At 39.7% G+C, this 14,785-nt stretch overlaps 1 long non-coding RNA gene across 3 annotated transcripts in view; it reads left to right on the top strand.

Annotated features, from left to right (window-relative positions):
- LOC129402497 (uncharacterized) overlaps positions 1-14,785 on the top strand; it is a 92,263-nt gene that overhangs the window by 52,172 nt on the left and 25,306 nt on the right. For all 3 annotated transcript variants that reach the window (XR_008628678.1, XR_008628676.1, XR_008628677.1), the window contains exons 3-4: positions 2,762-3,067; positions 9,058-9,114. This is a non-coding gene — a long non-coding RNA (uncharacterized LOC129402497). The remainder of the gene's footprint in view (positions 1-2,761; positions 3,068-9,057; positions 9,115-14,785) is intronic.

The raw sequence follows: 14,785 nt of genomic DNA, 5'->3' as shown, positions 1-14,785 counted from the left end.
TTTATTATCTCTTCCATAAAATTTTTCAACCAGGGAAGTTTTCAATGGAAATATAAAATATATCAGCACACAGAAGGACCATTAAGAAGTGGAGAGATATTACAGGTGTTGGGATGCTTGCCTTGCATGGAGCCAACCTTGGTTCAATCCCTGGTATCACATGTAGACCCTGAAAAACACCAGGAAAGATCCTTGAGCACTCCCTGGTGTGGCCCAAGAACCAAGAAGAAAAAAGAAAAAGCACGTGGAACATAGGTCCAGGGAAGAGGTTGAAAGCTAAGGGTGCATCTGTGAGACTCCTAGGCTGCTTCCCCCACAGGCCCCTGAGCATCTCTAGGTGAGGGCACTCTCCCCAATCCACCTGCATTCTCACTCTCATTCTCTCTCTCTCTCTCTCTACCCCCCAAAATCTCTCTCTCTCTCTCTCTCTCTCTCTCTCTCTCTCTCTCTCTCTCTCTCTCTCTTTCTCTCTTTCTCACACACACACACACACACACACACACACACACGCAATTCAAATTGAGGAGCCGGTAGGACAGAACAATGAATAAGGTGCTTGCCTTGCATGTGGCTGACCTGGATTTGATCTTCAGCACCCCATATGGTCTCCTGAACAAAGCTAGGAGTGATCCCTGAGTGCAGAGCCAAGTGTAAGCCATAAGCACAGTGTGTGTGTGTGTGTGTGTGTGTGTGTGTGTGTGTGTGTGTGTGTATAAGTTCAACCCCAGCAAGATGTGGCCTCCTGAGAATTACTAGGATGTCTCGCTAGTGGCACCACAGGGCCCCAGTACTGAACCTTTGCTGACTGGCTGAGTATCTCCAAGAGTGGCCCCCAGGCAAAGTTCACCAAGAAGTCCCACAGTTAAATGGCAGAGCCCCACTCATTTAATCTGGCACTTGCCTTTCTTAACTGCTAGGGCATACTGGTCCCTGGCCATCCTCTCCCAGGATCTTTTATGTCTGCTTACCTGCAACTGGTGGCAAAGAGGGAGGGAAATGAACACCTTGGACGGACAAGGGCTCTTCAGAGTGGACTTGCACTCCTGCAGCTTCTGCAGGGACTCTCGAAAGGCCAGACTGAAATCGGCTTCTCTTTCAGGACTCTTGATGAGGGCTCAGGAGGCTCTGTGTATATGAAAAGGTCACTTAGGCATGCATGCGCATGTGTGTGCCACCACATCCTCTTGAAGGCTTTTTGGGGACACATTCCTGATGATCCACCCTTTGCTCATTTTCATGTGACCAAAAGGAACTAGGAGGGATGGCCTCGTGAGCTAAAATGTCTTTATGAGTCAGAGGACCCACACATAAAAAATACCTCACACTCCTTTCATCCCCAAGCATCAAGACTTCTCCACACAACAGTCACCCCTATCCATTTTGTTCCTCTCTAGAAAGTGGGCTCTTTGGAGACCCAGTGCAAATCAGAGCAACCACCATTTCCCCCATTATCCCCCTTCTTATTTCACCCTTAGCTGACTGGATATATTCAGCTGGCTTATGTACCAGCATCTAACTTTTTTGTTCAAGCCCTTACACCACAATAATCTTGTTACATAGTCACACCAAACTTCTGAGCATTCTGTGGTACCCTCCATATGGGAGATTGGTGACCCTCTTTTGACAGCCCTGAACACTGTCAGATGTGACCCAGAGAACACACATTGTATTATTCCACTTATTTATGTGATATTCCAGAACAAAGAAAAGTCAACTGAAAACAGCTGAAGTATAAGTTAATACTAGAGCTATAGTGATAGAATGGGATATGGTAGGAACCTCTAGGGATTTGGAGATACCATTTACCTAAATAAGCATGGTGGTTATCCATCGTAGTTATCCATAGGTACACATGTAAAAATTCAAGTTATGTTTTGAAGAAATTCAAGGTATGTTTTGAAGATCTATGTATTTTACTACATATATGTAAGACCTAGGTTTCATTTTTAAAATGCAATAGAAGCAAAAAGAGAAATGCTTAACTCTGAGAGAGGAAGTCAAAGGAGACATCCCTGGGTACATCTGAATTGGATCTTGATTCTTACTGGGCCAGAGAGATAGTGCATCAGGTAGGTCACTTGCATTGCATGTAACTGACCTGGGTTTGATTCCCAGCATAACATATGGTTCCCTGAGTACCTCCAGGAGTGATTCCTGAGTCTAGAGCTAGGAGTCAGCCCTGAGCACCACTATGTATGACCCAGGAATATAGAATATAACATAACTTTGGGGCTGGAGTAGAGGGTAGGGGCTTTCCTAGCACATAGCCAACCTGGGCTTGATTCCTGGGACCACTTATGATCCCCACAAATTCCCCTGAACATCTCTGGTTGTGGCCCCCAAAACAAACTCAAAATGCATTCAGTATACCTTACCAATTGAACACCATAGCTTAGCTTAACCTACTTTAATGTGCTTGTAGCACTGTAGCACTGTTGTCCGGTTGTTCATCGATTTGCTCGAGTGGACACCAGTAATGTCTCCATTGTGAGACTTGTTGTTACTGTTTTTGGCATATCGAATACACCATGGTTAGCTTGCCAGGCTCTGCCATGCGGGTGGGATACTCTTGGTAGCTTGCCGGGCTCTCCGAGAGGGACAGAGGAATTGAATGTGCCTAGAACATTTAAATTTTGTATCATTGAGCAAAATAATCTTTTACAGTATACCTCATAATAAAGTGATGAATATCTTTCATAGTTGACTGACTACTGCCTTTAATGTGAAATTCAGACAAGTGATAGTCTTTCACTATTAACAGATACAGTTCAAGGACATTGGGCTTGAAGAATATTTGAAGCTTTCAACTGAACTTCTTTGTGGGATGCAGGGGATGCAAGAGGAATCAATTCCTCCCTAAAGCCACTGGAAGAAGCACTGCTCTTTACCATTTGCTGACACAAAGCTGTGCTGCCTGCCACTGTACGACTTCAAGGGAAAGAATCCTGCTGCATCTGGACAACTGGGGAAAAATATCTATCAAACACTTCAAGTATGGTGTGAGAATTGCTTGCAAACCATCAGACCACTATGAAGTTAAAAAAGAAAATCATTAAACGGAACTACTGTAAGTTGTCAGGGATCTTCAATTGTTTTAACTGTTTGTTTTTTTAAGTTAACAGATTTTACTTAGAGGTTTCTGAGGGAAGGAGGAAGGGTAAGAATAACGCACTCAAGAGAGAACTCGGGCTTCTCCAAGGGTGGAGAGAGCGCTACACACATCCTAGCACTGGACACAAAAGCATGAAAGTACACATCTCAGGAGGGGAGATGCAGGGGACACATGTGCTCGGGCAACCGCATGTGCTCAGCCACGTGGGCACAAGCAGCACATGGGCTCAGGCAGCATATGCTCCTGTTTTAACTGTTTTAAGTTTTCTTGAATTGTTTTAAGTTTTAAGCAAAAATTTTTTTAAAAGTCACTTTGTTTAATGAATTGTTTACATGAATTATTCGTGTAATAAAGTAATAGTCTTCATACACCGGTATTTCAACGGTGATAAAAAAAGTTTTATATTTATACACACACATACACATACACACACACATACATACATATGGGTAATTGAAACTGGCTATTACCTTTTTTTTCTTTTTCAGTCACACCCACCGGTGCTCAGGGCTTACTCCTGGCTTTGTGGTCAGGGATCACTCATGGCAGACCAAGGGACCACATAGGGTGTGCTAGAAATCGAACCTGGGTCTGCTATATGCAAGGCAAACATGTACTACTGCTCTAGTTCCTATTACATTCTTTTAAAACTACATAAGCTGCTTTCTATTTAGAAAACTTGTGTGCAGATTTATGTATGTCTGATAAAAGTAGGCAAGCAACTTTGGGAAACTTCATTAAATAGGATAAAAAATTTTAATTTTCAAATAAAGGATAATAATTTAGGGCCTTAAATGATTTAGGGTCTTCTCCGTGCAGGGAAAATTTAATTATGATAGAAGATATTCAAGACTCACATAAAATAAACATTTCACTGTCACTGTCACTGCTCATCGATTTGTTTGAGCAGGCACCAGTAACGTCTCTCATTGTAAGACTTATTGTTACTGTTTTTGGCATATCTAATACGCCACAGGTAGCTTACCAGGCTCTGCCATGAGGGCTCGATATTTTTGGTAGCTTGCCGGGCTCTCCGAGAGGGGTGGAAGAATCGAACACGGGTTGGCCGCGTGAAAGGCGAACACCCTACTGCTGTGCTACTTCATAAAATACATTCACAAAGTATCTTACTAGATATTCATTATGAGTTCTTTGGGTCACACCAGCTGTGCTCAGGGATCACTCCTGGTGGGTTTGGGGGACAATATGGGGTCCTGGGGAAACAAACTTGGGTCAGTCATGTGCAAGGCAAGCACCCTCCCCTTTGTACTCTCTCTCAGATCTCTAAAGATCTTGTGATCCAAGAACTGGTAAAAGGGTGGTGGAGGGTGGATAAAACAAGCAGAACAACAAATACCAAGGCTATGGAGCTGGAGAATTTTTTTGAAGGGGTGGGTCATATCTGGCAAGATGCAGAGGGACCATGGATCATTTGAGTCAAGAAGCAAAGTTCAGTTCCCACATACACAGCGCGCATTTATGTCCTTTGAGCCATCTCTTCAACCCTATAGATTTGTTAATGTATTTGTAGTATTGAGAGAAGGCTAAGTGTCTGGCATCAGTAAACAAAGGCATGGCATAAGGAGTTAAGACTGAGGTCATAAAAGGTCCTGGCAGGGGCCAGAGCAATAGTCAGAGGGTAGGGCATTTGCCTTGCACCCGGCCAGCCTGGGTTCAATCCCCGGAATCCCATATGGTCCCCAAAACACTGCCAGGAGTAATTCCTGAGTGCAGAGCCAGGCGTAGCCCCTGAGCATTGCTGGGTGTGACCCAAAAAGCGGAAAAAAAAAAAAAGGTCCTGGTAAAGAGCTTAGATATTGTTATAAGTGTAATACAGACTCAAATGTGTAGTTAGTGGATTGGTAAAGAGCAAAAGACTATTGCAATGATTATGACATGAACAGGTTATTGAACTAGAGTAGTAGTGAGTTGGGAAATTATATATATATGTATATATATGTATTTGGTCACTGTCATCCCGTTGCTCATCAATTTGTTCAAGCGGGCACCAGTAACGTCTCTCATTGAGAGACTTATTGTTACTGCTTTTGGCATATCCAATATGCACAGGTAGCTTACCAGGCTCTGCTGCGCGGGCTCGATACTCTCAGTAGCTTGCCGGGCTCTCCAAGAGGGGCGGAGGAATCGAACTCGGTGGGCCGCGTGAAAGGCGAATGCCTAACGGCTGTGCTATAGAATCTGAGGTTTGCTTCTTGACTCAAATGATCCATGGTTCCCTTGCATCTTGCCAAATATAATCCACCCCTTCAAATATATATATATATATATATATATATATAGGAGGTGCATTTTGAAGGTAAAAATGAAAAGATTATTAGATACGGGAGTTTGAAAGCTAGTGGGTTAAGCAGATTTGGTGAGGAGAGAGATAATTTCAGACTTTCAAGTGTGGGAGTAGTACAGAAAGCTGGATACATGTCTGACACCTGGGAAAGAAAGGGACTGAAATTAAGAGACCTAAGAAATCTTCAGCATTACAGATAAAGTTCAGAAGCAGAAGGAAGAATGAGGTCACCTAGGGAGAAAGTTAATAGCACCTAGAACCCAGAGTTGAGAGATTACCAACATAAAAAGGCCCAGTGAAGAAATACCATAGTAGTATGTCAAGGAGTCCAAGGGCAAGAGTGTTCTAGACGGCTCTAGTATTAATCTATGTTTAATTTTGCCTGAGAGTCAACTAAAAAGGACACAAGTGTTTGTTAGAAGTCATTGAAGATTTAGAGCAATTTAAGTGTGATGTTGGAGACCAAACTCAAATTTGAATGGTTGAAGTTTATAGGTTTATGCTAATAAAGAGGAAAAAACAACTTCCTCTTTAGTGTTCTCGGATAAATAGCAGCTCTTTCAACATCTCCTTTCTTCCTCGTATTCTCACTCCAATTAAGGGAATGTACTCTTTAGTCAGTGGCAGTTGAAGCTGGAGCCACCCAAAAAGAAGGTAATCAGTCTTGGGGACAACTGGTTTGACTTGTTGTAATCTTTCCCTTTTCCTTTCCTTCAACGAATTTCATTTTCTCAACTTTTTGTGCCCTGCTCAATTTCCACTTAAATGCCCATAATATTTCCCAGAATAAAATACTATCTGTTCTCCCAAAGTCTTTAAGGCTTGAGAAGCCTTTTCTGGCATTTATGCAAGTTATTTTCCTATCCAGGTCCATTCTTAATTTATTCCCTCACACTCTGCAAATTTTCCTTAGAATATGGAAACGGCTATGCTATATAGCCATGGATCATTTGAGTCAAGAAGCAAACCTCAGATTCTATAGCACAGCCGTTATATAGCAAGATGATCACAAGAATAGATGTCTGTAATAGAGGTCAATTTTGTTTTCTCTTGCTTTTGCTTTTTGGGTTACACCCAAAGTTGCTCAGGAATTACTCCTGGCTTTGCAGTCAGGAATTACTCGTCAGTCCTTAGGGGACCATAGAGGTTAATTTTAAGATTAACACATTGTTCAAAGGGTATACTTTAGTTGGCACTGACTGGGCCTCATGGCAATGGTCAGACTCTGTGGGCATGAAGGAAGTGAACTTAACTAAGTAAGCCTGTCTTAATAAAATGTTTTATAACCAAGCATATATTTTCTAGATGTGTCTTGTTTCTAAGATTAATCATTGAATTATAACAAATTTAAAGAAGTAAGACCTACACCCAACATCACTAACCCAAATTAGTCCTGATTTGGTCCTCAGGATTCACGCCTGCTGAAATTCAGGTACCACGGTGTTAGCCCAGGCCTCAATATAAAGCATGCACTCAGCCCACTGAGCTATCTGTCCAACCTGAAGTCAGGCACTTTAAAGAGTTACACCACATACAGTACTTCGCTTTGCTCCATAAACTCTATGCATATAATGCCTGACTTTAGAATAAAACCTTCTAAGAATCTAAGTGGTATCTGTCAGTTATGTGTCAATCATTCTAATTATCAAACTACAAAGTGCTTCAACTAATACCTCTTATAGAGTTCTTTTGCAAAGAATTTTGCTCAGCTAAATTCAAGAACAGAAGACTAACCCATTCTAGCTAGACATCATGTATCATACTTAATTTTCAAAATAAATATGTAAGGCAGGCATCATTTTACAAATGAGAAAAACTGAGCTGGACCTAATGAGTAGGGCGCTTACTTTTTATGTGGCTGACCTGGGTTTGATCCCTGCCAGTTGATTCCTGAGGACAGAACCAGTAAGCCCTAAGGTGTGTAACCTGCATCCCCTGGCCCCCAAATAAAACCCAAAGAACCCCACCAATACAAATGAGAATCTGACACTTGTATTTTTACTATTACTAGCAGTATTCAAGTTCATATAGCTAAAAGATATTTTTAGCAGGATTTGAGATCCAGATCTCTCAAGATACTCAGGTTCCCCCAAGAAGAAGATGGTTGAAATCTGGGCTGGAGGGGGGTGGTGGGTAATGGTGTGGGAGATTGGGGGAGGGGGTGGGATATCAACGTGCTAGAATTATACAAAGTGTGCACCGGATGACAGGATAACCTTTTCCCAACCTGTTGCTCTGAGCAGATCAAGTTCATCTGCATCCTCATTTCTTTACTCACATAATTAAGTTAAACTATAATTTTATTTTACTTGCTTTAAAATGCTTAAGGTTTATTAAGCATCCTGGTTTACTAAAGGTGCCGTACAAGATGTCAGGGATCAAAACCAGGTCACTTGCACCTTACCTACTGTACTCTCTCTGGCCCCTTTTATTCTTATTTCTAACATGAGTGCTGCCTTCCTTTCATCCTTCAGGACTCAGACTATTAACTCTCCAATACCGGGGCTGGAGTGATAGCGCAGCGGTTAGGGCATTTGTCATGCATGCAGCCGATCTGGGTTCAATCCCCAGCATCCCATATGGTCCCCTGAGCACCGCCAGGAGTAATTCCTGAGTGCAATAGCCGGGAGTGACCACTGTGCATCACCGGGTGCGACCCAAAAAGCGAAACAATACAAAACTCTCCAACACTTTATTTCAAGCAGAATAGACTGGCTCCTTTTCTTTTTCTTGATTTTTGTTTGGTTTTTGGGCTACTCTTGGCAGTTTTGTTTTACTCTTGGTTATAAACTTGGGGACCCTTTCCAGGGGTGTTCAGGGAACCATATGATACTAGGGGTCAAACCTGAGCCTCCTGCACACAAAGCACAGAGTCCAGCCCTTTGAGCTATCTCCCTGGTTCTTCCCCCACCCATAATGATATTTAAACCAACTCTATATTCTTGTTTTCAAATTTTTAATAAATGCTACTCTCAGCTGTGATCAGTAGAAAGCCCACCTTTCTAAATATCAAAAATTTTGATAAGAAAGATGGCAAGTCCTAAGAAGATATGTTGCTGAAGCATGAGGAGGGATAGACCTACAAGAGAATTTGAATAAATTGACTACTGGAACTAGTGTAAATCTAGTGTAAATCATCCCTCAGTATGCTTACAGCTTACTCCTGCATGGGTTTGGGAGACCATGTGGCGCATGGGATCAAAAATGGGTGAGCCACAAGCAAGACAAGTGCTCTGTACTATCTCTCTGACTCAGAATCTTTTCTTTTCTTTTTTTTTTTTTTTTTTTGCTTTTTGGGTCACACCTGGCGATGCACAGGGGTTACTCCTGGCTCTGCACTCAGGAATCACCCCGGCAGTGCTCAGGGGATCATATGGGATGCTGGGAATCAAACCCGGGTCAGCCACGTGCAAGGCAAACACCCTACACGCTGTGCTATTGCTCCAGACCCCCAAATCTTAACTTTTCTAACAAAGTTAGCTAGCGCAATGATTGACATACCAACATTTAAAGAGCACTTACCAGGGTAATCGAACAAGTACTCTTGTAAATGGGACAATAAACAAGCCTTTGTTAATATATACTTGTCTCCTAAATATGAGTATGTTATGACAAGCTTTTATTTTAATCATTTCTCCAGTCACAGGTCTGTCCCTAGGCATAACGAACCTATGTACCAAGTAACAGAGACAGAACAGTAAGTAAAAGGCATTTTGAGTTGTATTACTGAAATAATTGGGTTTCTTTTTTTTTTGGGGGGGGAACAAGGGGTTACACCTGACAATACTCAAGGATTATACCAGGCTCTCTGCTCAGAAGTGACCCTCCAACAGTGCTTGGCAGTGATGCTGGGGATTCTAACTGGGGTTGGTGGGCTGCAAGGCAACCACCTTAAACTCTCCAGCCCTCAAAGTAATGTAGTTTTATATCACAAAAAAAGTAACACAAAAAACTAATACTGAAAAGATTTTGTTTTTATTTCCAAGATCAAATGTTACAATAGTACATTTACATGTATTCATAAAAAATGCAGCAGTTGAATTTATAGATTAGAGGTTTCCTTGAGACTGGTCCTTCTCTCAGCACAGTGAGCTGACGTCTTCAAAAGACTTATCACCCCACTCCCCTCCCTCCCTAACCCCAACAGTTCCTACCCACCCCACTCTCCCCACCCCCCCACAACTCCCATACCCCCATTCAAGTTTAGAATAAAGTAACTGGGTACAACACAGCAAGAATATTTGAAATTTGGTACAGTTAAATCAGAGGATCACCAACTAAGATTTCCCTGGTTTTAGAGCAAGTAGAAATTCCATTGTGTTTTAATCAGCAGTTACAGTTCTGCTCATCTAATGGCATGCTTTTCTTCTTCTAAAAATTTAGATTTTCTATGGTCTCTGTGTATTGTCAAATTTAAGGCTTGCCCTAGCACCTTTATCATCATTTACTAAATATACAGGAGGGTCTCACATGTGTATTGAATTAAAAAAAAAATTACTGGATGATCCAATTGCCCTTTGTTCACTAATCCAAAAGCTTTCTTTCTTCCCACTTCTGAGATAAGCTATAGAAACAAATGACTCCTAACACTATGGGGTAAAAAGCCCATTAAGTTTTTCTGACAAACAGATGTGCATTTTAGGGAACACCTGGCAGAAATTTTACATTTGAAACACTGCCTCTGTTCACTATCTTCTTAGAATCAGTAAGATATTGATGTTATGAACCCAAATTTAGAGCCACCTCTGCATCAAGAATGCAAATGTCACTAAGACCATCACTTTGTTCAGAGTAATTTAAATATACAACATCCCAGGAAATCTCTGAATACTGTTAGGAACTGCTTAAGAATCATGTTAAAGCAAATACCCGGAGTTCATCTCACTCAAGTCCCAAACCACTCCCATCCATATCCCCAAACAAATTTCATTTCTTGACTGATGTCCCTGAAAAGGACTGGGAAGTGAGGTTTGAGAATACCATGAAACACACACACACACACACACACACACACACACACACACACACAGAGAGAGAGCATATACACAAAAGCACAATTAGTAAAGAGATGACAGAACTGGCCATTTCAAAGGATTTAAAACATAGTTCAAACAAAACTCATACAAAGCATGAAGAGTCAACACTACTTAAGAGTTCCATGGAACAATCAATACCTACTTAAAAAAGAACTTTGGGAACTGGAGAGGTAGTACAGTGGGTAAGATAGTATGTTGCCTTGCACACGGACAACCCGGGTTTGATCCCTTGCACCATATACGGTCACCCAAACCCCACCAGGAGTGATCTCTGAGCATAGAGCTGAAGAAGCCCTGAGCACAGTTGGGTGTGGTCCAAAAACAAAAACAAAAGGACTTAATTTCTTACAGGTCTTAAAAAAAAAACAAAAACCCACCAGATGCCTAAACATCGTTAACAATCAAAAAGAAAACTAGTCCAGAAAAAAAGATTTTTAAAGGAGTAAATAAAACTGCGTCTAACAGATTCATGCTAAAGCTTGGATGGAAACCCCTCAGTTTGTCAGGTTAGCATCAACTGGTACTCATTTCTCTGTATCTAATTCTAAAGGATTATCTTAAGAGTTTTACTTCTTTTCCCAGCATGTGTTTTAGACAGTATTTCCAAATGAAGAGAACCCAGGAAAAAGGCCAAGTCCAAAATGGTAATATATGAAGCCCTTACAATAAGGTTGCTTCTCATTAACTGAAAAATGGAGGTCACATATTACCTTATTGAAATGTAAACAGGATTTTTCTAGCAATGGTCACCCATGTGTGGTTTAACTTACAGGACAATGAAGTTGTTAAAAGCATATGATTAGTGTAAAAAACTTTTATATTTGAGTCACATCATTTATTGACACACAATTAAAGCACAGAGGTTTGAGAAAATACTATGAAACCATTTTGTTGAAAACAGCAAGATATCCAATTGAGCATCAACAACCAAAGTCATTAATTAGAAAAATATCCTGGTGACAAGTACTCTTAAATGTAAACTGGAGGAAAACACACAGAATGACACAATGGTTCTAGAACAAGAACTCTCCCTAATCAAAGAGAATCCATGAGAACAGCACATAAACACACACACACACACACACACACACACACACACACAATTTGTTTTCCCCTTTAGGGACCACTCCACTCCTGACAAATCCCCACCCATTTGAGTCATCTTCCTAGCCCAGATATAGATTTTTAAGGAAGAAGTTAGTATTTATCATTTACTTAAGGCTTTGAAATATTTCCCATTTTATTCACCGTGCTTAATAAATTATTCATATTTGGCCAGTCACAGATTAAGAATGTCCTTTGATGGAGGCTAATATTTTTGTATAGTCTAGTTTATGAGCTTGACCCTATTTTAAAATTCAACTGACCTTATAAGAAATCTTTAACTCCTAAGGCTAAGGAATTATAAGGGCCACACTTGACTGTGCAGGGCTCAAAGATCACTTCTGTAATGCCTGGATCAAACATAGAGCTATCACATGCATGGAAAACCCCTTACCCACTGTATATCTCTCTGCCTCTTTCTAGGGTATTTTGATCTCTATAAAGAAAATTCTAAGACAATCAAAAGACCTGTCATTGCCACAGAATTAAAATGTAATTTCTCATTTTTATAAATATGGTTATTCTTAGGGAAAATGCCACTGAAATTTTTATCTCTATCCCTGTAAGTCAGTCTGGTTAACTTGTGAAAATATTTTACAGAAATTCTAAATTGTTTTAACTACAGTTCATGCTGGACTTGCCCAACTTTACTTGGAGGTCACATGGCAAAAAAAAAAAGGTCCATACCAAAAATGATCATGTTGATAGAATCACTGAGATTCTAAGCAATACAATGAAGTTAGTGGCTGAAAAGGATGGGGAGAGAGAAGTATCATGGAGCTAGCTATTCTTTATTTGATATAAAAAGATTCTATGAGAATACAGCTATAAAAATGATGTCTAAAAATAAATTTCCATTAATGACACTTAGAAATGGAATTTCTTAAACAAATTTCTTAATCACTGAAAACGGACTAATTTTCAGAGAAAACTTTCAGACTGTCAAAGACAACAGAAAAAAACTCTGCAAGATAAAGCAGATTTAAAGGATTTTCTACTTAAGTGTCTCATCATTATATATTAATTTGACATCACAGGAAAGCTACCACGATCATAACTTCTATTTGGAAAAAGAAAACAAAGACAAACTGATTCCAAAGTTATCTCTCTAGCAGGACTCACACAGGGAAGTCAAAGAGCAAAATAACCATTGGTGAAATTCCAAATTTTTACACAAGAGAACTCTGTGCACTGACAATATTTTCTAGTGGTAATTTTAGTATCAACATTGTTATTATTCTAAAACGTGTACAATGGAAAACTAAGTTTCATGGCAAAACAACAAATGTTAAACAAGGCAAAGCAAAAAAAAAAAATTCACATACAGCTGTATTCAATTAGCCTTTTCCATGAACTTTGTATTACTGGAAAATTGCTATGTTGATCACAGGGTGGTTCTTCCTGTTCCCATTTTGTTTTATTTTATACAGAAGTTTGTTACTGATCAACTTACATCCCATCATTTGAGTAATTAAATGTTTTTGAGTTGAAAGAAAGAGAAACAAAGAGCAGGGGAAGGAGGAAGGCAGGGTGGGGAAGAAGGGAGGGAGGGAGAGAGCGAGAGTGAGATGCACTCTATGGGATATGAATTTTTTTTTTTTTTTTTGCTTTTTGGATCACACATGGCAATGCTCAGGGGTTACTCCTGGCTCTGCACTCAGGAATTACTCCTGGCGGTGCTCAGGGGACCATAGGGATATGGGACGCTAGGAATCGAACCCGGGTTGGCCGCATGCAGGCAAACACCCTACCCGCTGTGTTGTACTCCAACCCCGGGATATGAAGTATTTTTAGAAGTCAACCAACGGGATTGTGAAAAAGCTGTTTCTGTTAAAATCAAGTACAAATTTTGTAATATACACAAATTTCCTGATAGTTGCTCAGCCAATAAAATGTTTTAAAAACACAAGTAAAATAAAAGTTAACTCTGGTGTTTTTGGTCATACTCAACACTAATTTAAATCACAGCATTACATTTTTAGAACTAGTGAATTGTAGTTAAATGATATTTACTAGCTCTTAAACTATTTTTATACACTCTTTGACATTACAGCACCATGATGAAGTTAGATAAAAAATTATGTGACAAATGAGACCCAGACACAGAAAAATGGCAAAGAAGCTAGTTAGTATATTTAAAATTTTAGGGATATTATATAATAAAAGAGTAGCTGCATGAAATTTTGGAGTGGAAAGGACAAGTCTAATTCAATGGTTTATATTACGGGTTCCTAGAGTTCTGTAAGGGCCTGCAATTCCAAATGCATATTTACATTATCTCTATGGTATTAATGGTAATATTAACCTCACAATTTCCCACCACTGCCAAATTTTAAAACAATAAGTTGTTTAACAGTTTTAGGTTATTTAGTCAATTCTGAAATGATAGCAGAGCTATTAGACTTATACCTGTATACAGTGCCCCTTCTGCATATCATATATGTACTCTATATGTAATTTTTCCTGGGTAGAGAAATTAAATCTTTCTTTCCCTTTTCAGTTAACTAGTAACTCCCTCTTGTCTTTTTTTTTTTTTTAAAGAGTCCAAGTGAGATTATGCTAGCTATACTTTTCAGTCCTGGGGTCAATGACCTTTCTGACTGGGTACCTGGGTATGTCTGAAAGTTGTACAGGTGAGTCACAGAGAATTTGAGCTATACTGTTACCTCTTTCCAGTTTTATTTTTATGTGAAGACTTCCCAAATTAAGTCTACACTTTCCCATTCTAATCTTTATACTTTAGTTCCAGTAAGGTAAATATTCACATACTCTCCAATGATCTCACAGTATTGCTCACCAACTGTATTAAACAGGGAGAAACTAGATCAAGATTTTACAACTTTGACAAACAACCCAATAATAAATAATTTTTTGACTTACAGAGTTAAGAAAGCAGAATTATAAGCAAGATTTAAAAATATACAAAGAAAGTTCAATAATAAGGTTGGTATGGATGAGACACAGAAAAGATAGCCGTATCTTTTCTAAAAATTAAGAAAGAAAATCCTTATTCATTTTCACCCTATGTGGTCATTCTTGGTTACATAGCTATTTTTTCCTCATATTTTCATCAGTACATTGTTTTAAAGAGTAATCAATAACCAGTCTCTAAAACATAACGTAAATAGGAATGTAAAGGCATAGTGCAAATCCCACAGCTTTAAGAAAACAAAATCAAATGAATAATGGTAGCAAAACATTTCAGGCAAATTAATTCCCTTTGTGGGA

This window comes from Sorex araneus, chromosome 2 (assembly GCF_027595985.1).
Source record: "Sorex araneus isolate mSorAra2 chromosome 2, mSorAra2.pri, whole genome shotgun sequence".
NCBI lineage: Eukaryota > Metazoa > Chordata > Mammalia > Eulipotyphla > Soricidae > Sorex > Sorex araneus.
This window is presented reverse-complemented; position numbering and strand designations above follow the sequence as displayed.